At 42.0% G+C, this 25,327-nt stretch overlaps 1 pseudogene; it reads right to left on the bottom strand.

Moving 5' to 3' along the window:
- Positions 1–20,065: 20,065 nt before the first annotated feature.
- On the bottom strand, positions 20,066–24,939 carry LOC102021342 (annotated as a pseudogene).
- Positions 24,940–25,327: the final 388 nt, after the last annotated feature.

Below are 25,327 nucleotides of genomic sequence, written 5' to 3'. Positions count from 1 at the left end.
TCAGGACGTTGAATTATGTTTTGGCACAGGGAAAACTAACTTATACACCGTAGTTTTCACAGCTTGTGAGTGACTTCACTATTGTTTTACTTCTGGCTCAGACTATGATAAATTCTATGTGCACATATGCTCTAGCTAACTTGAAATCCAGTCGAATTTTCAGACCATTTCTACACCCCCAGGTCAGAAATCGAGCCAGGAGTATACTCAGTGATAGACAGGTTGCCTAGCACGTGTGAAGCTGTAGGTTAGATTCTAGCTTCGCAACAAAACAAAACTAAACTAAACAAACAGAAATTGAACTATGCTCTTCTAGCCTTTAAAAACACCGCCACTCTTTTTACGTGTGGAAGAAAAAAACGTAAAAATTCGATTGCGTTTTAAGTTAAATGTGGGACATGAGCACTCTAAGCCCCTACACATTCTCTACTGAGAACCGAACTCAGGAGCTTTTACTTGCCAGCCTGGCGCTTATGCCGCTGAGCTATATCCCCAGCCGCGATTCTTTGTTCACATTTTCATCCTTAACTTAACTACGGACTCCTGAACACCCAAACCCATCAAAAACTCTGCACCTCAAGGTGATTTCTGGACATCAGGACGTCAGTGAGACGCCTTCAAAAACCTCAGCCCTCCTTAAGAAGCTCCCGTAGATTCTTGACCCATGAAACCGCCATGAGAGATCGGGCACAGAGTAGGTGTCATGGCGCACCAATGACACACAGCCTTCGAGAGGACCGGTTTTTGTTCGGCAGCTCTTAATTTTTTTTTTTTTTTTTTTTCTGGCCGCCGCGGCCTTCGGACAATTGGCCAACACCAGCAGAGTTTGGGCCAGCAGGGAGGGGCGGCTTCAGAAAGAGATCCTGGAAACCAGCGTTCCCGGGATGCAATTAAAAGTTCTTGGGTTTCCTCGGACTGTTTGCACAGCCTGTCCGCCCCGCTCCGGTGCAGCGCAGAGAGGCGCCAGGACCTCCCCCCGGGGGCTGTGGGGGGTGGAGGTGCGTGCCCCGAGCTCCGGGTGGACAGGACGAGGGTGGGCCGAGGGTCCACGTCGCCCACAAGCCCGCCGCCGCCGGTGCCCAGCGGGATGTGCCCGCTGGGACCCGGCCAGGGATGCCTGGGGCTCCGACGCCGAGGTCAGGCTTTTGGGGACGGCCTGTCAAGCTGCCCAAACTGCCTTCGTGCAGCTGCTCTTTCCAAAATTAGGGTGTTATCTGAGTCTCAGTCTACTTTGGCGACCCACACCGAGCGTTTCCAAGACCTGACAAGGACCCGGTTCCACGCTGTCAGGGAAAGGGAAGGGGCCAGGTCTATGCGCCCGGGCTGCCGCCTGTCGGCGCCCTAACTCGCCAGAAGAGAACGCTTGTCGCGGCGGCGCCGGGCGGGGCTGCGGCGTGAGTGGCAGGCCGACCCCCCCGCGCGGTCCCCCGGCCCAGCCCGGCCCCAGCCTTCTAGAAGCTGCCAAACTGGCGCAGCCGCAGAGTAGGCTCTGCAATGCTGTCAAAAAAGTGCGCAGGCGCCAGGAAGCCCCCTCCCCGCGGGATTCTAGGCCCTGCAGTGCATCCCGAGTGCGCATGCGCCAAGAGACCCCCTCCTTCCAGAAGCAGACCCCTGCACTGCAGTGGGAAGAATGCGCATGCGCCAGGAGCCCCCCCCCCCCCCGCCTTTCCTGGGCTGGAAGCTGTTCTGGGTCCATCTCCTCCCACCTCTCGCTCCAGGTGATTGACACTCGCTGTGGTCTGGGAGAGGAAGGACTGTAAAATGGTGGCCCCGAGGGAAGTTTCTTATGCACGTATACGATTTAAAGGTTCTGTGTTGCTGAGACAGAGCCCTAGGCACCTGCCCCTGGCCTCCAAATGATAAGCTTAGAACGGGGAGATTAGTGAACGGTAGTTCCGTTAGACCAAGCCAGGCTGGCTGAGGTTTCTGAAATCAGGGTTTTCTTAGAACCTGGCCTTGACGTCTTTAAGGCGCTCATCACCCTCACAGCCCTCAGATGGCATTTTAAGAGCTGCCACTGACCTCTGACTTCCCTCCTTAAATCATGGAAGTTTAATAAGTCACAGGTACAGGACATACGGACAGGCACAGAGCGGGGGTCTAATTACTCTACCGCTCAGATGAGGGGAGAAAACTACACTTGGAACCAGAATTCGGGAGCCAGAAAAGGAGGAGAAGAGCCAATGGGCCCTGCTGCCCCCTCCCCGCCCCGGTCTGCCTTCAGATCCCCTACCCTGGTGATCCCTGCCGCATCTCAGGCTAACCACATGTCCCCAATAGACTTGTGTTTAAGCATTCTGGTTTCCACCTGGCCACGTTACAAACCACACCTTCAGCATCCTGTCCCGAAGCCCCAGCTAGACAAGCCTTCTCAGAGCAGCCAGGATCTGGGACAACACAGCAGAGCCCTTATCTCTCCCCAGTCCCACACCTCCTAGGCGCAGCACTGTTTTTAATCAAACATCACAGGCAACTTCCCTAGGTTCCTCCTTCGCACCTCTCCGAGGAACTTACAGAACCCCAGAGTTCCGTCAGGCGGAAGGGCAGGTAGACAGAGCCTGGGGCATAGGTGAGACCTCAGCTGAGCCCCATCAGCCCTCCCTTGGGCAAGCACAGTAGCCCCTGAACGTGCCTTCCCGCTGCCACCCTTGCCCCCTCCCCACTATCATCCACACAGCCGAGTGTCTGACCACATTCAACCTCTCTGTTCAGAATGTTACGGAGGCAGCTGATCACACTCAGTGTGGAAGGTCCCTATCCAGCCATACATACTACGAGTGACCCCTGACTTTAGCTGCCCCTTGGCCAGGCTGACTTCCTTGCCTTTCCTTTGACATAGGAGCTCTCTAGGCGGGCTATTGCCCTCTGCCTGGGACAGCGCACATTCCACTCCTGTTATTTAACTCTTTCAGCGCCTATAAATCTTTGTTCAAAGCCTCGGCTGAGTCCCCTCTGGACTTCCTTGTCTGAACCCTGCACCACACAACATTTCCTTTGCACTCCATCTTCAAGTGTGTTGTACTTTTGTTCACTGTACTCAATACCTTCTTTTCAGAATATTTAGAAATATCTATCTTGTTTGCAAACTCCATGAGAGCAAGTAACTTTATTTTCCATATGACGGCATCCCTAGTTTCTAGGACAGTGATCCATAGAGGGTGGGTGTTCAGTAAATGCTGATTAAATAAATGAATAGGTCTCTGCGATAAGGAACAATGTGAAATGACAGTTTAGGAACTGCGAACAGGGGCAGGGATTGAAGGAAAATTAAAAAAGAGGCACAGCAAGATTCTCAGAGTCAGAAACAGTTTTCTCCGAACCTCTTTCAGCTGCTGAGTAAGAAGAGTAATGTCGGAGCAGTAAAGATTCCACCTGGAAGTGAAAAGCAGGTATAGACACCAGCAAGCTGATTCCTCAAGAGAGCGGTGCCCTCTTGCTTCCTCAGCTCTGTCCTCCCTTGGCAAACCGTGCTGCAGGGTGTTTACTCCCCGGAGTGAAATGTGCGCACATTTGGGCATGAAACTTGTTTTCCCTGGAAGTAGACGATTCCATAACTGGTGGCTTCAGTTTGAGTACTTTGATGGCTGCGTGTCTGAGCCGCGTAGCCTGTCCTCAGAAGTCCACTCCTGTCCCACAGCCAGGAACACTTCGAGGGATTAGCTGCCGAGAATGAGCAAGGAGTCTGGCAGGAGGCACGGTTCCCTTTTTGAGATCAGAGCAAAGCTAACGGGAGCCTCTGCTCTCTTCATGGGATCGCAGGGAGGCTTCTTCTAAACGAGGTATTTTAATAGCCTGCAAAGTGTGAAATATGCCTACACTCACACCTGTTTGATTTTTCCAGAAGTAGATTTTAAAAAGAGAACAAGAATGTACACCGCAGCATTGTTTGTGATAGTGGAAAAATTCAAACTGATCTAATTACTTATAAATAGGTGACGACAACTAAAGAAGGTGCATATAGTACTAGAAATCAGAGCACCGAAACGAGAAAGATTTGTATAGGGTAAGATGGAAAATGGCCTGATGTTTTCCAAATTGTGAACGATTTCAAACTAGAAAAATAGTTTAGTCCTACAAATCTTTTTTTAAATCTTCTGGCTACTGGGAATTGAACTCAGGATCTTGCACTTACCAGGCAGGCACTTATGCCACCGAGCTATATTCCCAGCCCCAGAAAAACGGTTTAAAAGAACTCTCTGTATTCCTTTGGGCGCTTCTGATTATATTTCAGCGTTAACAGCTCCTTTGTAAATGCGTGTAAATTTGTAAGAAGGATCCCATCTGCTTAGTTAAACAGGAGGTTGGCTGTGGGGCTCTCCTCAATAACTTTAAACAATCCTAGACTGCTTGAATGTTTGCGAAAACAATGAATTTTGCCGTTATTTTAAAAATCCCGCTCCACCCGCTTCGTCGCTACCCTGCGTTCAGCTCCCCTGCCTGCGTGCGGAGGCTGCAGGACCCCTCCTCACAGTTCGGCAGCACTTTCTCAGGGACTTCCGGGGGATTTTTTGAAACAGATCGCTTTTAGCCTGAGACTTCCAGTTTTGAATGCTAGATGGCGCTGTAACCCGCCCAGTGAAGACTCCCAGCCAGGATAAGGTAAATGGGAATGACAATCGTCCCAAAACAACTAACCGGGATGTTTTGAGGGTTCACTTCTCTCCTTCCGATAAAGGGCAGGGGTCTCTGTTCCCGAGAGACGTTAAATTTGGTTGAAGGGGAAGACAAGCCACCTCGGTGCGGCTGAAAATGGTGCCAGATTATAGCAAGGACCTCAGGATCCCGAACCGCTTTGCTATCGCTCAGACCACCTGGGCTCAGGGTCCTACAGAGCAATAAAAACACTTGGGAAAGTTATCTCAATGCGCAGCAGACCTGCCTGAAAGGAAAGGGAAGGAAAGGGAAGGGGAGGGAAGGGAAGGGAAGGGAAAAATATAAACAGCTTTTCTTGGGAATTGGCCAGATTGGAATCTATGAAATAAACCAAAAGGGGCAGTTTAGGAAAGATTGCTGAAATGGAGCACGAAAAATCGCTGAAATTTTGCATGGGGGTGAGCAGCCCACTTGAAATAGTACACTGTAAATGGTACGTGTGATAATTTAGAGAATAATATGTGTGATAATCACATGAAGAGAGCAGAGGCTCCTATTAGCTTTGCTCTGATCTGAAAAAGGGAACCGTGCCTCCTCTCAAATTTTAGCTGCCTTGAACTTAGCTTTTTTACACTACAGAAGAAATCTGCCACAAGTGTTTTGGTTTGTTTGTTTTTGGAGGGCACAAGATTTGACTCTGGGTAACTGTGAAATCCCTTATTTAGAGCTTTTTCTCTCACTTCATATATTCTGTAGAAGCTATCAATGAGAATGATGAGATAAGAGGAAAACATCTTATACATATTTATTATGTTTAAGTATACATGGAAACGTGTTCAAACAAACTGGAACATTTCAAGTTGAGTAAATTTGAAACATAAAAATATTGCTTTGCAATGTTTGGATCACAGACCTTTGGGGAAAATGTAGCTAAACTTCTACCTTAAATTATTTATACAAATGAATCCCAGTGAATGCATTTGCTCAAGTCAGCAAAGGATAGTTGTTTGTTTGTTTTTTTTTTTAAGTGAAAAGACGAGCCACAGGTTTTCTGGAAGTACTTCCAGTTCTCCCGAATCTATTGTATAAGAGACCTCAACAATTCAGTAGGAGAACCTGGTATTGAAGCTTTGAGAAAAGGAGCAAATTCTATGAAGAATGGAGTCACAGCAAACAGGAACGACCGAGTGTGTTTACTGGTGGTCCGCTGGTGGACCTTTGCCAAAAGTTCGGGTCACAGGGAAGCTGAAATGTGAGAAGCAAACAATGTTAATGGAGAAGAAGAAAATCGTTTTATTTTCAAAGCATATGATCCTGATGAAGTTTCACTTTAAAACATCCCACAGAATGGGCTCTAGAGATTAACAACATTAATGAAAAACATTTCATTACCTCTGTCTGCAAAAAATGTTGGACTTAGTGCCATACATTCTGCAACACTTGCGAGTGAAATACTTTGAAGCAGCTAAGTATTCTGCAATAGGTAAAATGCCACAGAATTTTTAGGACATGTCATGCATTCCTCACAACCAGTCAGAAGATGCAGTGACATTTGTTTCTCATACAAACTAGTTTGATGTTCACCCTGGCCTCATAGCACTTCACCAGATATTTAATGAACGTGAGCATCAGAGTTAGTATATATCATTAATGTGGTTCTCTCATGTCTCTGCCCTGCTCAAATATAGAAATGTCCACTGTATGCACTGGCTACTATGGAGACTTCCAGTTGGACCTATCCATCCCGAAAACCCACTCTGGGCTCCCGGCCAAGACAAGAATAGAGCTGGGATGGTATGTCTTCTAGAACCACTTGAATATGTTAGAGGTTACCATGTGCTTCCACAGACTCTCCAGGGGTTAGGGATGGAACATGAGAATGTTTTCTTGTGATTTGTAAGGTTGTACCCTCTGCACTCTCGGCCTCGTGGAGTTTGAGCTGGGAGACTGTGTGCTGTCTTTCCTTAGAAGAGAGCACAGACTGAGTGGGGAGTGGAAGGCTCGCTCCCTAGAGCTGCTAAAAGCATTCACTTTCCACTTTGCCCTTAATGTGTTTTTGTGTTTATTTTTTAATCTAAACACTCTTGCTTAGGTTTCACTGATTTTCAAGTTGTTATAGCTAAGGGACACTTGTTACTGCTCAGCCCGGACCTCTGCTTGACTGCGCAGCGGCCGTGCTTTCTGCTTTACCCTTTCCTGCCTGGGCTCCCAGGTCTGTCTGGCCAGATCATTTCAGCGTCTTTTTCCTCCCTTTCTGAAGGCTCAGTTGTTTTAAAAATTGTGCAGAGCAGAGTCATATTCTTCTCTGAGCTTATCCTTCCCTCCTTGTCTAAAGTAACTTCTTTGCTGGTCCTCACTGCGCACCTTCTCCTACCTGAGAGTCTCCCTGTGCACCTACACCGGGGCTCCTGTACACATCTCGAAAACCTTAACTCATTTAAATCGGGCAGGATTCTTGTGAGCAGTGAGGATAATTAGCAGGAGCCACATTTAGGTTTGTATGTAAAAGTCAGAAAAATAAATTCAGCACATTTAGCTTGAGAAAGGGATAGGAGATGAAAACAGGAGATGGAATTCTCCACTTCGGCAGCCCCCTGCGCCCACCCAACAGGAGCCGAGCGCATGCGCAGTGCGTATCCCGGCCCTGCACCAAGTCAACACGCAGGCTGCACCCCCCTGCTCTGTGCAGCGGGTGGGCAAGGGTTAAGGCTGAAGGGCTGGGGGTGGCGGGGGACACACTCTCCTGTCTTCTCTTGGCAACCTTTTTTTCTGGGCTCTGAGTGTGAGTATTGCTGAAAGGGCTTGGGAACTGCTGGGAAATGGCTGTGAATGTCGCATTTACTCAGATGCAATGCGAGCACCCTGGGTTATGTTAGACCTATTGGATGCCTGCCCACAGTTTTCCGGTCACCCCTCGCTGTAAGTCAGATCCAGCTGGGACCCTGGTGGCCACAGAGGAAAGAAATGACCTGGTGCAAATATGAGACTTCTTCTTTTCAACTTTTGTCCCTCCTGCTTTCCAGAAGTGTCTTGTCTCACCCCTTTAAATGCCTTTTGTGAAAGAGGCAGCTGCTTTAAATTTCCGTCCTTTAGTCTCCGTGACTCCAGTATCGTTTCCAGGCTTCAGTGTACCCACGAAGTTGCAAGAGGGTTATTTTTCTGTGGCTACAGCGAAGTTTGTTTCTGCTGGTGACACATACGCACACCCTGTGGCAGGACAGTGGCACGATCTGGGGAGGATGGATGAGGGGAGGGCACCAGCGGCTACTGGGACCTTTTGCACAGAAAGGTGTGTTCACTTTGGAAGGGCTGAGTGAGTGCACCCTTGGAATATACAATTTTCTGTACTTTTCTTTAAAGAAATCCAGAAAGCAAGTGAATAAACCAAAACAAGAAACTGTATCCAAGGAGCCATGTGTTTAAAAAGAAAAATGCATAAAAATACCACATTTTTCTTATCTACTCCTCAGCTGATGGGCATCTGGGTTGTTTCCAAAATTTTGCTATGACAAATTGTGCTGCTATGAACATGGGTGCCCATATAGCGATGTGGTATGATGTTTTTAATTCTTCTGGGAAAATACCCAGAAGGGGAATGACTGGGTTAAAAGGGACCTCTTATCCTAATTTTTTGAGAAATCTCCAGATTGGCTTCCAAAGTAGTTGCATCAGCTATAAAGAGAGATAAACTCACAAAAAATAAAAATGAAGATAAACTTGAGGCTTTTATAGGTAAATGGATAAAACTAGCGACCATAGTCATAAGCAAAATAAATCAGAGTAGCATGTGTAAACACCGTATTGTCTCCCTAGTGTAAGAACCTGAAAGAATAAATAAAACTGAAAGGTAAAATAGATATTGTGAAAGGGAAAAAGCATTTAATAGGAAAGAACAACTGGGATGAGGGAAAGAAGAAAAGATAGAAGAAAGGGAAATACACACACACACACACACACACACAAACACACGAAAGCTAAGATAATTGTACTACTAATTTCTATTGGTCTATTGAAAGGACTAGTTAACGTTTAATTGATCAGTCTGGCATGCCTCTATTTGGTAATCTGAGCAAATACTTTGAAGATAATAATAAGTGATGCAGCAATCATTGTTGATTTCCTATCATCTTGTTTTGAAATTCTGTTCATTTTTATAGTTTTTGTGTGATTTTGCTTTTGTCTTTGTTTTTGGTATTTTGCTTTTGTTCTTTTCTCTTTAAAATAAAAAAATAAAAAAATAAATAAAAAGAAGAACATGAATACACACACACGAGATAGCTAATATAATTGTACTACTAATTTCTATTGCTCTATTGAAAGGACCAGTTAATGTTTAATTGATCAATCTGGCATGCCTATATTTGGTAATCTGAGCAAATACTTTGAAGATAATAATAAGTGATGCAGCAACCATTGTTGATTTCCTATCATCTTGTTTTGAAATTCTGTATCATATTTATAGTTTCTGTTATTCTCTTTGTTTTTTGTTACTTTGCTTTTGTTCTGTTGCTTTAAACTAAAAAATTAAAAAATAGAAAGAAAAATGCTAACACACACACACACACACACACACACACACACACACACACACACCACTTTCTACTTCCCAGTCCTTGGCATTAGGTGGGAATACAGAAAGTGTGCAAGTGGAAGCCTCACGGGGGCATCAAGAAAATGCATGTGTGACCAAGATCCTTCCCAGCGCAGAGTTCCTTTAGTCTTCTCCAGAACACATTCACTACCGATCAAATACTCCTTTTCTCAGTGGTTGGGGATATAGCTCAGTGGCATAAGCTTCTGTTTGGCAAGCACAAGGTCGTGAGTTTGATCCCCAGTACTGAAAAACAAAAAAACAAACAAACAAAAAAACCCTTTCTTTCTCTTTATTACCAAGGACAGGGATGGATAAAATTTATCTTCAGACCGGTTCTATCTAAAATAGTCAGGTTCTGTTTGTAACTTCGTACTGTCTATACTGTTCCTTTGCTATTTTGTAAAGTGTCTGTCTGTTAATATTTTCCTCCTTTTATTTTTAAAATAAAAAAAAATAGAACAGTCAGGTTTCTTGTTGGTCATGTCAATATCATTCTATATCTTATTTATTTATAGAAAAATTTTATTTTACTTAAGTTTGTTAGTGCATGTGTAGTACATAACATTTATAAAATGTTTATAATTTATAAAATGTTACCCTGTGGTAAGTTGGTAAATATGCATAACATATCTTAAATTTTTTCAGCCCTTATCCCACTCTTTCTTCTTCCCGCCATCCCTCCTTTGATCCCCTTGATTTTGTTTTTGAACGTGTTTGCAGCAGATAATGTTTACATTACTTATGTGGAGTTGGTACGTGTCCATAATACATCTCAATTCCTTTTTTTGATCTCTTATCTCTTCCCTCTCTCACCTTTCATCTCTTAATCCCCTTTCACTTTGAAAACTATCTTTCTCTTTTCTATTATCCCTCTTTTATTTTGCTCTTTATTTTTATTCTGAATTTCCCATGTAAGAGAAACCAAAGTAGTTAGTCAGATTATCTTGGTTTCTCTTCTATGAGAAATCCAGAGTAAAAGAAAGGGCAAAATAAAAGGTGGATAATAGAAAATAGGGAGGTAGTTCTCTTCTATCATCTTGTTTTGAAGTTCTGTATCATTTTTATTGTTTTCTTTTAAATAAAAACATAAACCATGAGATATTTAAGCTTTTATGTCTTATTTATTTTACTTAACATTGTGGTCCCAAGGTGCATCTATTTTCCTACACGTGACTCTAGTGGATTTTTCTACGTGGCACGGTACCATTCCCTAGTGTGTGAAGAGCACGTCTTCCTTGTCCATTCGTGCATTAGTGGACATGTGGGTCTCTCCCAAGACTTAGCTATTGTGCGTTGTGCTGCTAAAAACATGGGTATACGTGTATCTCTGCAATATAATGTCTTTAACTCTTTTGGGAAGATACCTACCAGTAGAAGGACAATAGCTGATCAAATGGAAATTCTGATGTTAGATTTTTGGGGAATGTTCACACTGATTTCCACAGTGGCTGTGTACATTGCTAGTTTATATTCCCAGCAACAGTGTAGAAGTATTCACTTTTTTTTTCCTGCATCCATGCCAACATTTGCTATTATTTGATTTCTTGATGATGGTCACTGTTTCTGGGGCAAGATGAAATCTCAGTGTAGTTCTACTTTGCATGTTTCTAATAGCCAGTGATGTGGAGCATTTCCTCAGGTATTTCTGGGCCATTTGCACTTCTTCTGTGCAGTATCCACTCATCTTGCCTGCCCAGTTTTTGATTTGGTCTTTTAATTTGGGGGACGTGATTTGTATGAGTTCTTTATTCTGGAAACGAAACTTCTGATGAATTCCTAGCGAAACACAGTCTTGTGACTTATCTGTTGTCAGAGACCCACATAGGATAAGATTCTAGAGATCAAAGACTAGATGAGAACGGGGCCCCACAGCAGTAAAGCTCCCTCTTCTGCACTCACAAGCTTTGTATCTGAGGTCATTCTTTGCCCCGCAGACTGCCTAGAGCCAATCTTTAAGTCCTTTGGTTATTCTGTTCAAATCAGCCTTCTACTTTCCCCAAACGTTACATCGTCAATCCGCACTTGGGGTGTTTATGTTTTGCTCTTTATTGTCTTTGTGCTTCAGCATGTATCATAATTTCATCCTTCTTCATATGCTGAATATTCTTGGATGGGGTCCTAGACATTATGAACAATGCATTATAAACAATCTTGACTGTGATGTTTTCCTGATTGTAATATATCTTCATATATATATATATATATATATATATATATATATATATCATGTCTGTGTTACATTCTGAGAAATGCATTATCAGTCAATTTTGTCAGTATGGAAAATCATAGCTTGTACTAAACTAAGACAGCTGCAGTGTCACTAGATGAAAGCTAATGGAACCACTATCATATGTGCAATCCATTGCTGACCCAAATACTGTTATGTAGCTCACGATTGTGCACGCACATGTGTGTGAGTGTGTGTGTGTGTGTGTGTGTGTGTGTATGCAGTTAACTTGGCTGAACATAAACTCTACTTGCCCTGAAGTTGCTGGGAACCGTGTCTCTGTTCAGGTCTTAAACGGGTTGCTTTGAGCTTAACTTCTGCATATTTAGGGTGCAGACAAACCAGGGGGAAAGTGAAAGGCAGAATTAAGGTCTCCTCTCCCGGAATTTCTTCCTTCTGAGGCTATACCTTCCCTCCTCATCTAGCTCAGGGAACTGTCCCAGACTCTATCATCTGCCTTCTCATGTCAGTAAAACTGCTGTTTTTTCCATTAGAATTTAAACTATCCCGAGTGGCAGGGATTTGGAAGTGACCTGCAGCTAAAAACCATAAAAAATGAAAAACTCACCTGGAGCCACACCTCAGTTACCAAGCGTCAATTCCCCTCCATCCCTGCCTGTATCTGCCCTCAGGAGCAGTGATTTTAGTTGCTTTTGTTTGTTGTGTATGTTACATTTAAAATTATGTATACTTACAGAATATATTAAATGATATATAAAAATATTTAAAATGTATATAATATTAATAATGTTATTAATAAAATAATATACCCATGACAGTCACAATGTCCTCAGCTTATAGTCGCAGCAATGCAGGACAGAAACCTTTTAACCCAGGAGTTCAGGGCCATAGCAGGCAACAGTAAAGCACTACTTCTTAAATAAATAAATGCATACATGCATAAAAATAATGTAGGGAGGCTGAGGGTATAGCTCATTGGCAGATGTTTGTCTTGCCTGTGTGAGGCCCTGCATTTGATGTCCAAGGTGACAAAATATGTATTAATAATATATTAATATCAGAGCAATATAAATGTGTGTAACACTTACACGTACATTTACAAATAAATCCTTCTTGAGTCTGTGCTGTCTGCAGCACGTTTGCTCCAAGAGAAGTGTCTTGGCCGGGACATGAAGCAGAACCTCGAGTTGGTTGACTTGCGGCACGTTTGTGGAAGTCCTGGGACCGTTCCAGAGCTGCAGAAGTGGTCAGACACGTGCAAGGGAGACTGAACAGGGACACTTCTCTGAATGCATAGCACAGCCGCTTTCTTGTAGAAATGGTAGAAAATTGCATTTCAGACCCTCTGAGCTTTAATGTGGGGTGTAGGAGGAGGCTGAGAGGGAGACACAAAGGCAGACAAGATGAAACCCTTCCCATAGAGCCTTTTACAAGTGGGACACAGCAGACTGGGATACTGGAAGGGGTCCATGGCTCCTACTGGAGACCACCCGCCACTCTACCTTACAAAAGTGCCCCGCCCACAATCTGAGTGCTGAGGAATGAGACCTCAGATTCACTTGATTGTCCACCCCTGTCAGAACTAATTACTGCTTTTTGTTTTCCTAAACAAAATGAAACAGCACGTCCTCTGAGCTGTGTCCCAGAGTGTAGGCAGAACCCCCTTCAGGGAGCTGGGGACCTGGATAAAGGGTAACAGACAGGAAACTCTGCTGTGTTTTGTTTTTCTTTTTCTCTTCTTCCCCCGCCCCCCACTTAGAGATTGCTGTTCTTTCCATCTAGGCTTTGTAAAGCGTCTAGTTTCTCCCAGTGCTGACCTCACCCCTCAGGAAAGTGAAGCATCGACTCTATTCAAGGATCAAATTGTAGAAAACTTTTCTTCCTTTTCTTAGCATGAGCTTCCTTTCCACAACACCGTATGCTCTCGTGGTATCTCACTCCCCTTTTCATTAAGCAGCCTGCATCATGAGCCCCAAAGTGCCCTCCATTTGCCTGGCATCTACCCTAGGGGTACCATTCATCTCTGGGCCCTCTGTCCCCAGTACTCTTTCTGACAGGGACAGAAAGACAAGCGAGAGAGTGGGAAGAAGCACATGGCAGTGTGATATGAAGCTACGCTCCTTTGTTTCCAAGAAGTGGTTAGATACATGGAGAATGAAGACTGGGGAACAAAGTGGGTTGTGGGTCATGAGAGCGCAGAAAGAAAGTCTCAAGGTGGTCAAAATAAGGACACTAGGTCCGGGGATATAGCTCAGTGGCACAAGCGCCTGCCTGGCAAGCGCAAGGTCCTGAGTTCGATTCCCAGTACCCATGCCCCCCCCACCAAAAAAATAAGGACTCAGCCCAGCAGAAGGTCCCACAGAGTCACCCTGCATGCTTCCTGGGAGCACCCCCCCACTATTTCCTACACCTCTTCAAGCTACACTGTAACTCCTTCCCTAGAGCAAAAACTTCAAATTTCCCCCAAGAACTTATACCAAATCCTAACTTGAGGTTAGAAGACCAGTGCAAACAATCTAGCAAGCAACAGTGCCCTGACTGAGGAACCTGAAGAGAGAAACGTAGCTCATTGTAACGCAATCTTGACTTCCCTGTCTCCAAAAGCATCTGTAAAACCAAGAAACTTCAAGTTCATGTCAGCCAGCTCAGAGCGCCGGGTGTTAATCACTCAGGACCTGCATCAGGATCCCCCCAACACCCATATCCAGCCCGAGCACATTACGTTCTCTCACAGCTGCTGAGAATACACGGCAGAAAAGTTTCTGCAAAGTCCTATCCACTCAGCCTCTGCAGCAGCAGACCACGAGCAGGGGGAAGGCAGCTGCAGGGGAACTCTGCTCATATTTCTCAGATCTGGGCAAAGCTTCCTAAAATACATCTGTTTTCTTAATTCAGTCTTTATGAAGCCATTACTCACCTACAAGGTCTTACTTCCTAGCCAAATTCCCAACACTTCCCCCCACTCCGCTTGGTAAGCTACAAAAATAGAGAAGTTAGCTCCAGAGCCAAAGCTAGGAAATCTGCACCCCAAGAAAATAACAGTCCCGCACAATTAAAACTATAGAGAACGATTTGCATGTGAAATGACACTAACTATGACCTCGCACTCCAGATTAGAAAAGCAGTAAATTATTCATTATCAATTTGGATGTTGGAACAGGCAAGGGGAAGGGATGCTACTGAAATTCTTCCGTGCCTTACAGACTTTCTCTCAGTTGCCCAGTGTGGCTACCATCAATGGGTACAGACACGGAGAAGGTGCCTCTCCGTTCCGCGACGGAGTGCGCCCTAAGCGTGGTCCTCCCTAAGCGTGGTCCTCCCTAAGCGTGGTCCTCCCTACAGAGTGCTCCTCCCCGCACTATCTGCTCTTTCTTCTCCCTTTCAGTACACCTGATAACGATTATTGTATCCCAGTCTAACACGTTATACTTTCATATAAACAGGATAGAAGGTAAGAAGAATGGGGGATTTTATTTTTTGTTTTGTTTTCTTTATCCACTCATCTGTTTACCCACTTAATTGTGTTTTTTGCTTTGTTTTTGTCCCCTTTTTTTTTGTGGCTTTTTGAGATAGGGTTTCGCTATGCTCAGGCTGGCTTTGAGCTCACTTTGCAGCCCAGGCTAGTCTTGAACTCGCAACGATCCTCCTGCCTCAGCCTCCCGGGTCCTGGGATTACAGGCATGTGCTACAACGCACAGCTCCCCACTCAATTGTTGATAGGAATTTGATATTGTTTTTCTGTTTTGGGTCACTTTGAAGAAAGCCATTATGTACATTTCTATGAAATTTATTCTACAGACATGCTTTTATTTCTTCTGGTTAGATATATACGATTAGTGTTGCTGGGTAATATGGTAAATGTACATTTACTTCTATAAGAAATTGTCAAACTATATTCCAAAGCAGCTATGCTATCTTACGTTCATAGCAGCAATAGAAGAATTCTAATTTTTTCACATCTGTGCTAACTGATATTGACAGTCTTTTAAATTTTGATTGTTGTGCTGGATGTGTAATAATACTTCACTGTTGCTTTAATTTGCATCCCCAGTACTGAGGAACAGTGTACACCCACGTGATTTTAGGGCAAGAGGTTGATTAAATGTTTTTCTGTTTTTCCTTGGATTGTTCGCTAATTTTTTTTTATTTTAAAGAAAGAAAAACAACAAAAACAATGATATAGAATTTCAAAACAAGGTAGTAGGAAATTAATAATGGTTAATATATTGTATATTGTTATATTCAAAGTAGTTGCTCAGATTATAAGTTATAGGCATGCAAAATTGATCAGACAATGTAAGCGCAAAACATTCTTTTCAGTGAACTAATAGAAATTAGTGGTTGGTTTAGTTATCTTAGCTACCTTATGTGGAGATGGAGATATATATATATTTTCTTTTGTCTTTCTTTTCTCCTTCCCCCATCCCAGGTGTTTTTCCCATTTGAGCAGTTACTTTCCCTTCCACAATACCTACTGTACATTTTGGATCTTGTTTACTGTTTCACTTTCTTACACTAGGGAGAAAATACAATGTTTGTGCATGTGAGTCTGGTTTATTTCACTTATAAGTATGGTTGCATCCATTTACCTATGAAAACCTCGAGTGTGTTCTTCTTCTTAGCTGAGAAGTACTCCATTATGTCAAAATAATGCATCTTTTTTTATCCATTCCTCAGTTGATGGTTTTTGCTGATTTTTGAGTCTTAAGAATTTTTACATATTCTAGATATAAATTCTTTCCTAGATATATGCATTGTAAATACTTTCTCACAGTCTGCATTTTTAAAGAACATACATTTTTGGTGATGTTCAAATTTATACATTTTTTCAAATTTATACATTTTTAAATTTCATGATTCATTTGAACAAGAAACCTTTCCTTGAGCCAAGTCATGAAAATTTTCTCCACTATTTTTTGTAGGTACTGCCTAATTTTAGCTTTTATATTTATTCCTATGACTGAGACTAAGTTAAGTTTTGGGCCTGATTTAAGGTAAGGGTAGCATTTCATTTCCCCCTGTACGGATGACCACATGTAGGACCTACGGAAAAGACTCTGTCCCTGACTATTTTGGAGACTTTGTAAAACTTAATTGACCATATGCACATAAGCTTATTTCTGAACTCACTGTACTGTTCCTTGAAATCATATAGTGTGACTCTTCCAACTTCGTTTCTGTCTTTCAATGTATTTGGCTATTCTAGATTCTTTGAATTTTCTTTTTTGTCTTTTGCTGGTCTCCAACTCAGTTTGCATTGCAGACTGGCCTCAAACTCAGAACAATCCTCCTGCCTCGGCTTCTCAAGTGCTAGGATTACAGGCATGTGCCACCATGCTTGGTTCCATTCTTTGAATTTTGAAATTAATTTTAAAATTAGAATTTAATCTTATGCTGAAATCCTCCTGTGATCTTACTTATGTGTTCATTTTTTTTATATACCCACTTGAGGTGAACTTGATATCTTAACAATCCTGAGCCTTTTCTTCATCTATGAACGTACTATCTATTTTAACTTTTTAAAATTTCTTTAACTACTCATAGCAAGATTTGTAATTTTTAGTGCAAAACCCCTGTATATATTTAGTTAAGTATATCCTTCTGGTTTCATGTTTGCTTTTGCTAGTATAAATGTTATTGCTTTTAAATTTTCGTTTTCAAATCATTTGCTGGTAGTACATACAGTTACAGTAAATCTTTGTATTTTGCCCTGTGCCCTATAATGTTGCAAAATTTACTGCTTAGTTCTACTGGCTTTTTTTGGAAGATTCCTTACAAATTTCTGTGTATAGTAACATGTCATTTGTAAAAAAGAGTTATTTGTAACATGCATTCTGCTAATCCCATTACAGCTGAATCTGAGTGACATGTTTCTGCCTAGTTATTGGTCTCAGCTTTCCGTTTCTTAATATATTTAGTAATTTTGAATGAATGTTGAATATTGAAAATATTTGTGTTGATCATCTGGATTTTGTCAGGCTTTGTTTTGACTGGAAGTTAAGTGAGTTGTAGAGCAGCTCAATCATTTTGAGGCTTGTTTGAAGGTATTATTAGGATGGGTACGGAGCTACTTTTGCTCCAGGAAGAGCGTGACTGTGTGACTAGCAAGTCACCCTCTCTGGGTTTCTCCTGAATGCCTTGGGTGGTAAATCAAACTTCTCTTTTTTGTCTGCTCATACTGGGATATTCTCTAACTCTGCCTAATGTCTAGGAATTGTCCACTTTGTGGCTCTGTGGTAATTCTTGCTCAGCCCCTTGGAGATTTTCCCTACACAGGCATGGCTTAGTAACAGACTGCATGGGACCATGGGATTTCAGGGTTTTTCATTCTCTGCATACTTGTCTGACCTCTGCTTCCTTATCTCAGAACTCCACTGCTGCTTGAGACCCTCTGCCGTCCCTCTGTCGCAGTTATAGGGTGTCTCCAGGCAGAAAATGGATGTGGCAATTGCTTGTTTCCTCCCAAGAACTGAGTTCTGTGATGTCTGTTTTCAATATTTGAAAACAATTGCTTCACATATGTTTTTCTCAGTCCTCTAGTTGTTTATGAAAGGAAGTTAAAGCCATGCCAAGTTCTAGCTTAATGGTAAGAAATGGAAGTTTTAACACCTTTTAAATTCTCCTTCAATCTATCTGAGCTAAAATTGAGGGCCCCTGATGTTGAATTTGGGATAACATAGAATTTGAGAAGACCCCTTCAAGCTCAGACGGTGACACAAAACGTATTATCCATGACGTATAGCAACTCAAGGATCAAATCTGCAACTCACCTAATTTTAAAATTACATTTTCTTTTTTTGAATCACCCAGAATGTCCTAAGCAATCTTTTTTTTTTTTAAATCAAAGCTTCTTGGAAGCTTCAAATAAGGCACATGGGTAACAAAGAGCACAATCCATATTTCTATGTTGCATAGTGAACTTTTAGTGTATTTCCAAAGTGTTTTCACTCTTCAAAGCACTAACTAAGCCCATGTAGAACTGCAGTCTCCTGTACATGCAATGATCGTAGAATGGGATCACCAAAATGCACTGTGTCTGTTTAGGGAATATTATTTGGCAAGGAAAAAGGAGCAAAGTACTGACACATGCTAAAATGCACAACCCATGAAAATATGATGCTAAGAAGGCCACCACAAAGAACTACACAGGGTTTGATTCCTTTTATGTGAGTTTGTAGGCACATAAAGTACAAGAGTTTTTGCTTAGAGTCGGTGATGATAGTTAAGTACACAGCGATTTTTGTGATGACAAAAATCTTCCAGAATTTGCCATGAAGACCTTTGCAAGTATGAATATTCTAAAGGCTGTGAAACTATATATATCAAATGGGTGATTATTTGGTATGTGAATGATTTATCAATAAAGACATTGTTTTAAAAAATAGAGCACCTTGGACGGTCATGGCCAAATACCAGAAGTTCAACCACAACTTCCAATCTATGATTGCGACCTGAACAGATGTTAGTAGGTAGGGAGTGTGTGAGTCACTTTTCACAGACAACTTCTCAGGTCTTCACCTTGGTGTGTGTGCACGTGCTTGTGTGTGTGTGTGTGTGTGTGTGTGTGTGTGTGTGTCTGTATGTGTTTTCAAAAAATAGCCCCTTAGAAATGAGTGGCTTCACTTGAGAGGTGTGGCGCTTATAGTTTGAAGGGGAACAAATAAGCAAATACAAGGGAAATTTAGAAAGGGCAAGTGCAGAAGGTGAGGCATAAAGGAAAAGGAAAAGATTCACTGGCAAATCTTCAAATGCAGAGATCTCAGAAGAGGGCAACAGTTGAGGCAGGACTCTGGAGAGACCCACAAGAAAAGACTTTCTGGCAGGACGTAGCCTCCTTATTGCACTCTCCCAGGGGCTTTTTCCTTCCCCAGTCCATCTAACCCTTTGCTCGGATGAGACCTTCCCAAATACTTGCCTGACTCTGACCTCCTGGGAATCTTCATGTCACTAGAGATGGAGTTTATCTTCTAGAGTCTCACATAAGTGGAATCATCGAGAACAATTTTTATTATAGCTTCTTTCACTGACCTTTGGTCGTTATCTTTGTTGTCGCATGTGTATGTAGTATTTCCTTTTTATTGTAGAACATTACCACATTTTTAAGAAAGTTACTTTTTGTCTTTTTGAGACAGGGTCTCTCTATGCAGTTCAGACTGGCCTTGAGCTCACTTTATAGCCCAGGCTGGTCTCGAACTCACAATGACTCTCCTGCCTCAGCCTCCTGAGTGCTAGGATTACAGGCATGTGCTACCACACTCAGCAGCATTACTGCGTTATATGAACATGTCAGCATGTGGTATCTATTTCTTGGTGGAGGACATTTGGGTTGATTCTTGATTAGGGCTATTAGAAATAAAATAGCCATCAATATTTGTGAAGTATTGTTTTTGCGGATCTATATTTTCATTTTTATTGGGTAAAGAACTAAGATGGGATTTCTGATTGTTACTAGAAGTTTATATTTAATATGAAATCGGCAATCTGCTTTACAAAATGATTGTACCCCATGGTCATTTTAATCCTTAAAAAGGCTAATTTTAATTTACCTAAATACCCAAAAGACTTTTGTGTGTGCTGCTGCTCAGATCTTTTTCTTTTGGAAGCAGACAACTTTATTAACTCACCAAATCATAAAAGCACCATGGCATATACCTTAGTTCATCCTAACAAACCTGTCAATCTGTTCTTTGCTATTTCCACCTTCTCTGCCTTCTACAAAATAGGGGTTCTTTTTCTTTGTTCCACCACATGGAGGAAATAATTTGAGGGGTCACAGAAAGTAATTTGCCTCTTTGAGGCATTTTCCAACAGTAGAACTCATGAACCGGATCCTCCGTGCAGCTGATACTGTATGTACCAAGAGCTCAAGTAGTCAGTGAATTGTCTGTCTAGGCAATTCACATTTAACATTTCTGCCAATGCCATGCTTGTAGATCAGCTCTCTCACTGACTTAAAGTGTGGGTATCCCAGGCCATATATGGTTCCACAATTCTCATCATATTAATTGAAGTGTTGCTGAGCTTAGCAAAGGTACCATTGAAGATTTGGTGAAGGCAAAGAAGCTGCCACACCTTACGGACCCTTGGGTTTCCAGTGTTGACATTCCTGATCCAGATGACAAGGGCCAGCTCGGTACATAGCAGCTGCCAGCCTTTCTTCCCATCCTAAGCATTCTGCACATCTGTCTATACCTCTTATGACAGCGTGTGGGTTTTTCACAGATGAGATTCCTCCTTTCATTTTGAAGCCTCTTTTGGGCAAACTTCTTTCTCAGGCGCTTTACCTTCAGTTCTGTGAAATGTCCTTGCTTTTTTCTTAAGGAACCTTCATTTCCTCCTCTTCCACATTCTCCATGGTTCCAGCTGGAGAAGAGTCTCCTAAGATGTTTTTACAAGCAGCCACACACAATTACCTTTAAGAGGCTGTCAGTTATCCATTTCTTTGTCTTGTCATTCTCTTGTCTTCCGTTCCATTTTACAGTCCAGGATAAGGAGTAATTTTAAGCTGTCTAGCGTGGAGGCAGGAAGGTTACAACACTTTGATATTATCATTGATGTTAACAAGTTAACAAATATTACAAGCTATCTTAAAATTCACTCAAGGTCTCAGTCTCACTCTCCCATTGTTTTTCTTTCTTTCTCTTTTCTTTCTTTTCTTTTTTTCTAGAATAATAAATCTACAATTTAGATTTTTTTATTTTAAAAATAAAAGAATGAAAACATATTAACAAAGAGACATCCACTTACAAAATAGCACAAGAACAATACAAGCAATACCGAATTACAGACGTGGTGACAGGAAATTAACAATGGTTAAGATAAAAAGATATGTCATCAAATTTTTATTTACCTCCAATTAAAAAGATAAAGTCATGCATACATTCTCCTTGTAAGAAACAAAACATTTCAGATAAGATGAAAGCCATTGGACCTGCTTCCCCAACACTGCCCTCCGTGTTAGCCAGACACATTTCTCAGAGAAAAATGCTGTGTGCCATTCTAAACCTTTTCTCTCTGCATTTGTTTTTCAATATTGAAAATATAAGTTATCATCATCAGTTATTGTCCTTGCTTGTAAACTTGTCTGTTCTTTTCTTGGATGATTTAGTTCTTGTGGCATTTTATTGGCTGCAGACCACAGTAACTGACTTCAGAGCTACGAGTGTATTTCCCACAGCCATTTCCTTGAGCAGCTGGCTCGAGAAACGTGTGGCCCACCTCCCAACCCAGTGAGACAGCTGGTCACCCTATACTCTCACGCCGCAAAATATAGGCACCTATCTCTCTCAATTCTACGTTGCCTGCCGCCTTATTAGTATATTAATGCCATTAATACTTTTAATGTAGTTTTAGCCCATGACCTCTGTGGTGAGTTCTGCATTATTTTAGGCTAGGTTATATTATGTTGACAAACTTACCCCAGAAGGTCTGTGGTTTAATGCAACATTAGTTCATGTCTTGCTGATGCTACAACCCTACACAGCCTGATGGGGGCCTCTCTCCCCAAACTATCTCAAAGATCCTGACAGTTAGAGTTAGGACTTTTGTGTAGCTTTTTCGTTGTTATTTTTTCTGCCTCCTTCACACATTGTAAATATGTAACACTGTATGGAATGTTTTATTCCCCGCGCTAATTTTATTCTATTTGAAGCACCCGTTCACAAATGGGCTATACATTTATAAATTCAGCCGAATATTTATTTCATATCATGGGAACAGTTGAACAGGAAAAAGGAATGGATGCATGTCTAGAACTATCACCTGAAGAAATTATAAAACAAAATGTGGAAAATGAGGTCAGTAAGCTCAAAGATATTCATGTGAAGAGAAGGAAAATTAGGCTAGGCATGGTGGTAAATGCCCATAATCCCTGCACTCAGGAAGCTGAGGCAGGAGGTTTACTGTGAGTTTAGGGCCAGGCTGAGCTATAAAGTGAGTTCAAGGCCAGCCCGAACTCCATAATAAAACCTTGTCTCAAAAAAAAAAAAAAAGAAAGAAAATTGTTCCAGTAAGTTAAGGAAAGTGGTTACTATCACGGAAGTCACTCAGTGTACCAAGCACAGAATGGAAGCAATGAGGAGACCCTGCTGAGCATGGACACTTAGCATCAGTCTGCTCACACATTAGCAGGAACTGCAGCATTCTAAAAACAGACAAGCTCATATAAAATTTCAAACTTGTTTACATCTTATCTTTTTGATCAAATAACATCCAGACAGATAATACCAGCTCTTATCTGTATTTTCCACTTGAACTCTCCTAGGGGAATTAGATGATAACATAAATGATCTTAGTGGGTGTCACCTGAGTTGGGGCAGAACATTCACTGGAGCCTCTTGAATATGCCACCTTCTTCCAAATTCTTAAACAACTTGTACAAAAGTACGTATCAGAGACAATAGCTCCAATTGTGGATGATCAGTTTTTATTCCACTTAACAATCTGCATAGGGGAACATGGCTCTCTTTGCAAACTTGTGGTGTTTGGAAAAGTTGGTCCCAAATACTGTGATTCAACGTTCATCAAGAGGTGAAGTCTATGCCCCTCCTTTTGAAATTGGATAGACTTGAAAATATTTTAACCAATAGAGGATTTCTGGCACTTGAAGTGGCAGCTAAGTCAAGGTTACAAAAGAGATGCTGCTCTGTCTTGTGGATTTGGAGACTTACTCTCTAACTCTAAGACATATACAATGCCCACTTGTGATCTATTCTGTCTCACACCAAACCACGTGAGGATTCATGGTTTTTTTTTTTTTTTTTTTTAGACAGGGTCTTGCTATGCAGTTCAGGCTGGCCTTGAGCTCACTTTGTAGCCCAGGCTGGCCTCAAACTCGCAAAGATCCTCTTGCCTCAGCCTCCCGAGTGCTGGGATTACAGGTGTGTGCCACAATATCCAGCTGATTCATGTTAACAGTCCTAGTCTTTGAGTCACTTTTGCCAGACACCTGGTATGTAAGGAAAGGGTTTCTAGATGCTTCTAGCCTGACTACTGGAATCAGCTCCAGCCATTTTTTTCTTCCTAGTTGAGGCCCCAAGTATTAAGAGGTAGAGAAAATTTTCTTTACATGGGTTCATCTTACTAAATTCATGAGAAGAACAAAGTGGTTGTTCTGTTGGGTGCTTTATCACGCAGCCATCAATACCTAGAGCACACCTCATCTTGAGGGTGACCTGGGACTAAGGTGTCAGGGGGATGAGTGAGATATTTAATGCATAAATCATCTCTCTGCAAATGGCCTAAGAAGGTGAAAAGAAAAGCTTTGAAGAGACATAGTACATAGGCAGAAGTGATCTTATTACTATTATATTTTAGGTCGAGGAAGAACCTCCTAAAATTCCTTCTGAGTTCGATATGCACATTTTTATGCACTCTAAGTTCCTAACTAACTTTTTGAAAGGTACGGCTTTCCCTTTGATCTATGTTGTAGTTTGGATTTTGAAAGTCCCACCAAGGCCCATCTGGAGAAGAGTTAATCCCCAGCGCATGGCCCTGTTAGGAGGAGGTAGAATCATAATGAGGTGGAACCCAGTGAGAAGAAGTTAGGTCATTTTGAAGTGGATATTGGTGCCTTTGCCACTTTTTCATGGCTGCCATAACTTTATTATCCACCACAATGTACCACCATGCCACAGACTCCATGGCAATGGGTTCATGTGACTATGGATTGAAAGCCCCATAATAAATTAAATCTCTCAAATAAATCTGTTATTTTTATAAGTATAGTGTTCTCAGAACAGGTCTTTCAAAATCCTCTCAAGTATTTTGTCACTGTCATGGAGACCTAACACCATTTCTATTGTTTTTTTTTTTTTTGGTTTTGGTTTTTCTCCAGTACCAGGAACCGAACTCACGACCTTGCGCCTGCCAGGCAGGCGCTTTTGCTGCTGAGCTAAATCCCCAGCCCCACCATTTCTTAAATAGTTAATATGAGATTTCTCTTTCCTTGTCCAAGTTAAATGACCCTAATTACAAAATGGCCATGGCATTATTTCTTCAGGGAATGGTATGTGAAGCCACCATGGTAATAAAGGTAGGCAGGAAGAGAATGCTCAGGGGAAATCTTCCTGATCTCTCTGAATCCGACACTTTGCCCCACCTACCTGCAGATTTCTTTGAAGGAAATCTGTACCCCAAGGGAACATGCTGAGAAAAGCTCTGTGTGCTAGAAGGTCCCTGTCCAGGCTGTGGAATGCTTCAAACAGAAAGGGTTCCCTGTCTCTGCACCACTGCTTCACTTGACCACAACTAAATTCGCTCTGGTGTAGAGGACAGAGTGTAGGCAAACGAACCTGCACAAGGACATCCTCACTGAGGCTACAGATAATGTATTCTGGCTGGAAGTATTCTCTCTTGCTGAACAGCATTAGTACCCATCTTTGCTTTAAATATCTGTAGGAGGAAAAAGATTCTACTAGGTGGCAAAGTTTATATTTCTAGGATTAGAACTCCTATAATTGTACTTATCTTGATCTAGATTTCCTTACGTCTTCTCACTCTGCACATCTTTCATCATCCACATGAAAATGCAGCTGCCAGTTATCACCCACAGTGATTTCACCATTTCTAGGGCATTCTGCTTTCCACTATGTCTCTACCAGGGATTTCTGCTCCTTCCATCTGAGTGGCTCACCATTACATGTGCACAGGTTAGGCACCTAGTCACACCTGTGAAGGACTGATTAAAATTATTGCCAATAACAATTATGTGAATAGCCATTTAATAACTATGAGATCTAACAACGAACAAAAACAGTAATGTAGACAAAGGATCTAAACAAAAATTTTGAAAGTAGACGTACAAATGACCAATATTTACTCGAAGAGATTATTAACATTATTAGCCACTTGGAAATGCAAATTAAAACTACAATGAGATCCCTTCTCATACCCATTATAGGAAATAACGAGTGTTAGTGAGGGTGTGAATAAATTGGAACTTTTGTGCGCAA

Source organism: Chinchilla lanigera, unplaced genomic scaffold (genome assembly GCF_000276665.1).
Source record: "Chinchilla lanigera isolate Chin_1 unplaced genomic scaffold, ChiLan1.0 scaffold00015, whole genome shotgun sequence".
Taxonomy (NCBI): domain Eukaryota; kingdom Metazoa; phylum Chordata; class Mammalia; order Rodentia; family Chinchillidae; genus Chinchilla; species Chinchilla lanigera.
This window is presented reverse-complemented; position numbering and strand designations above follow the sequence as displayed.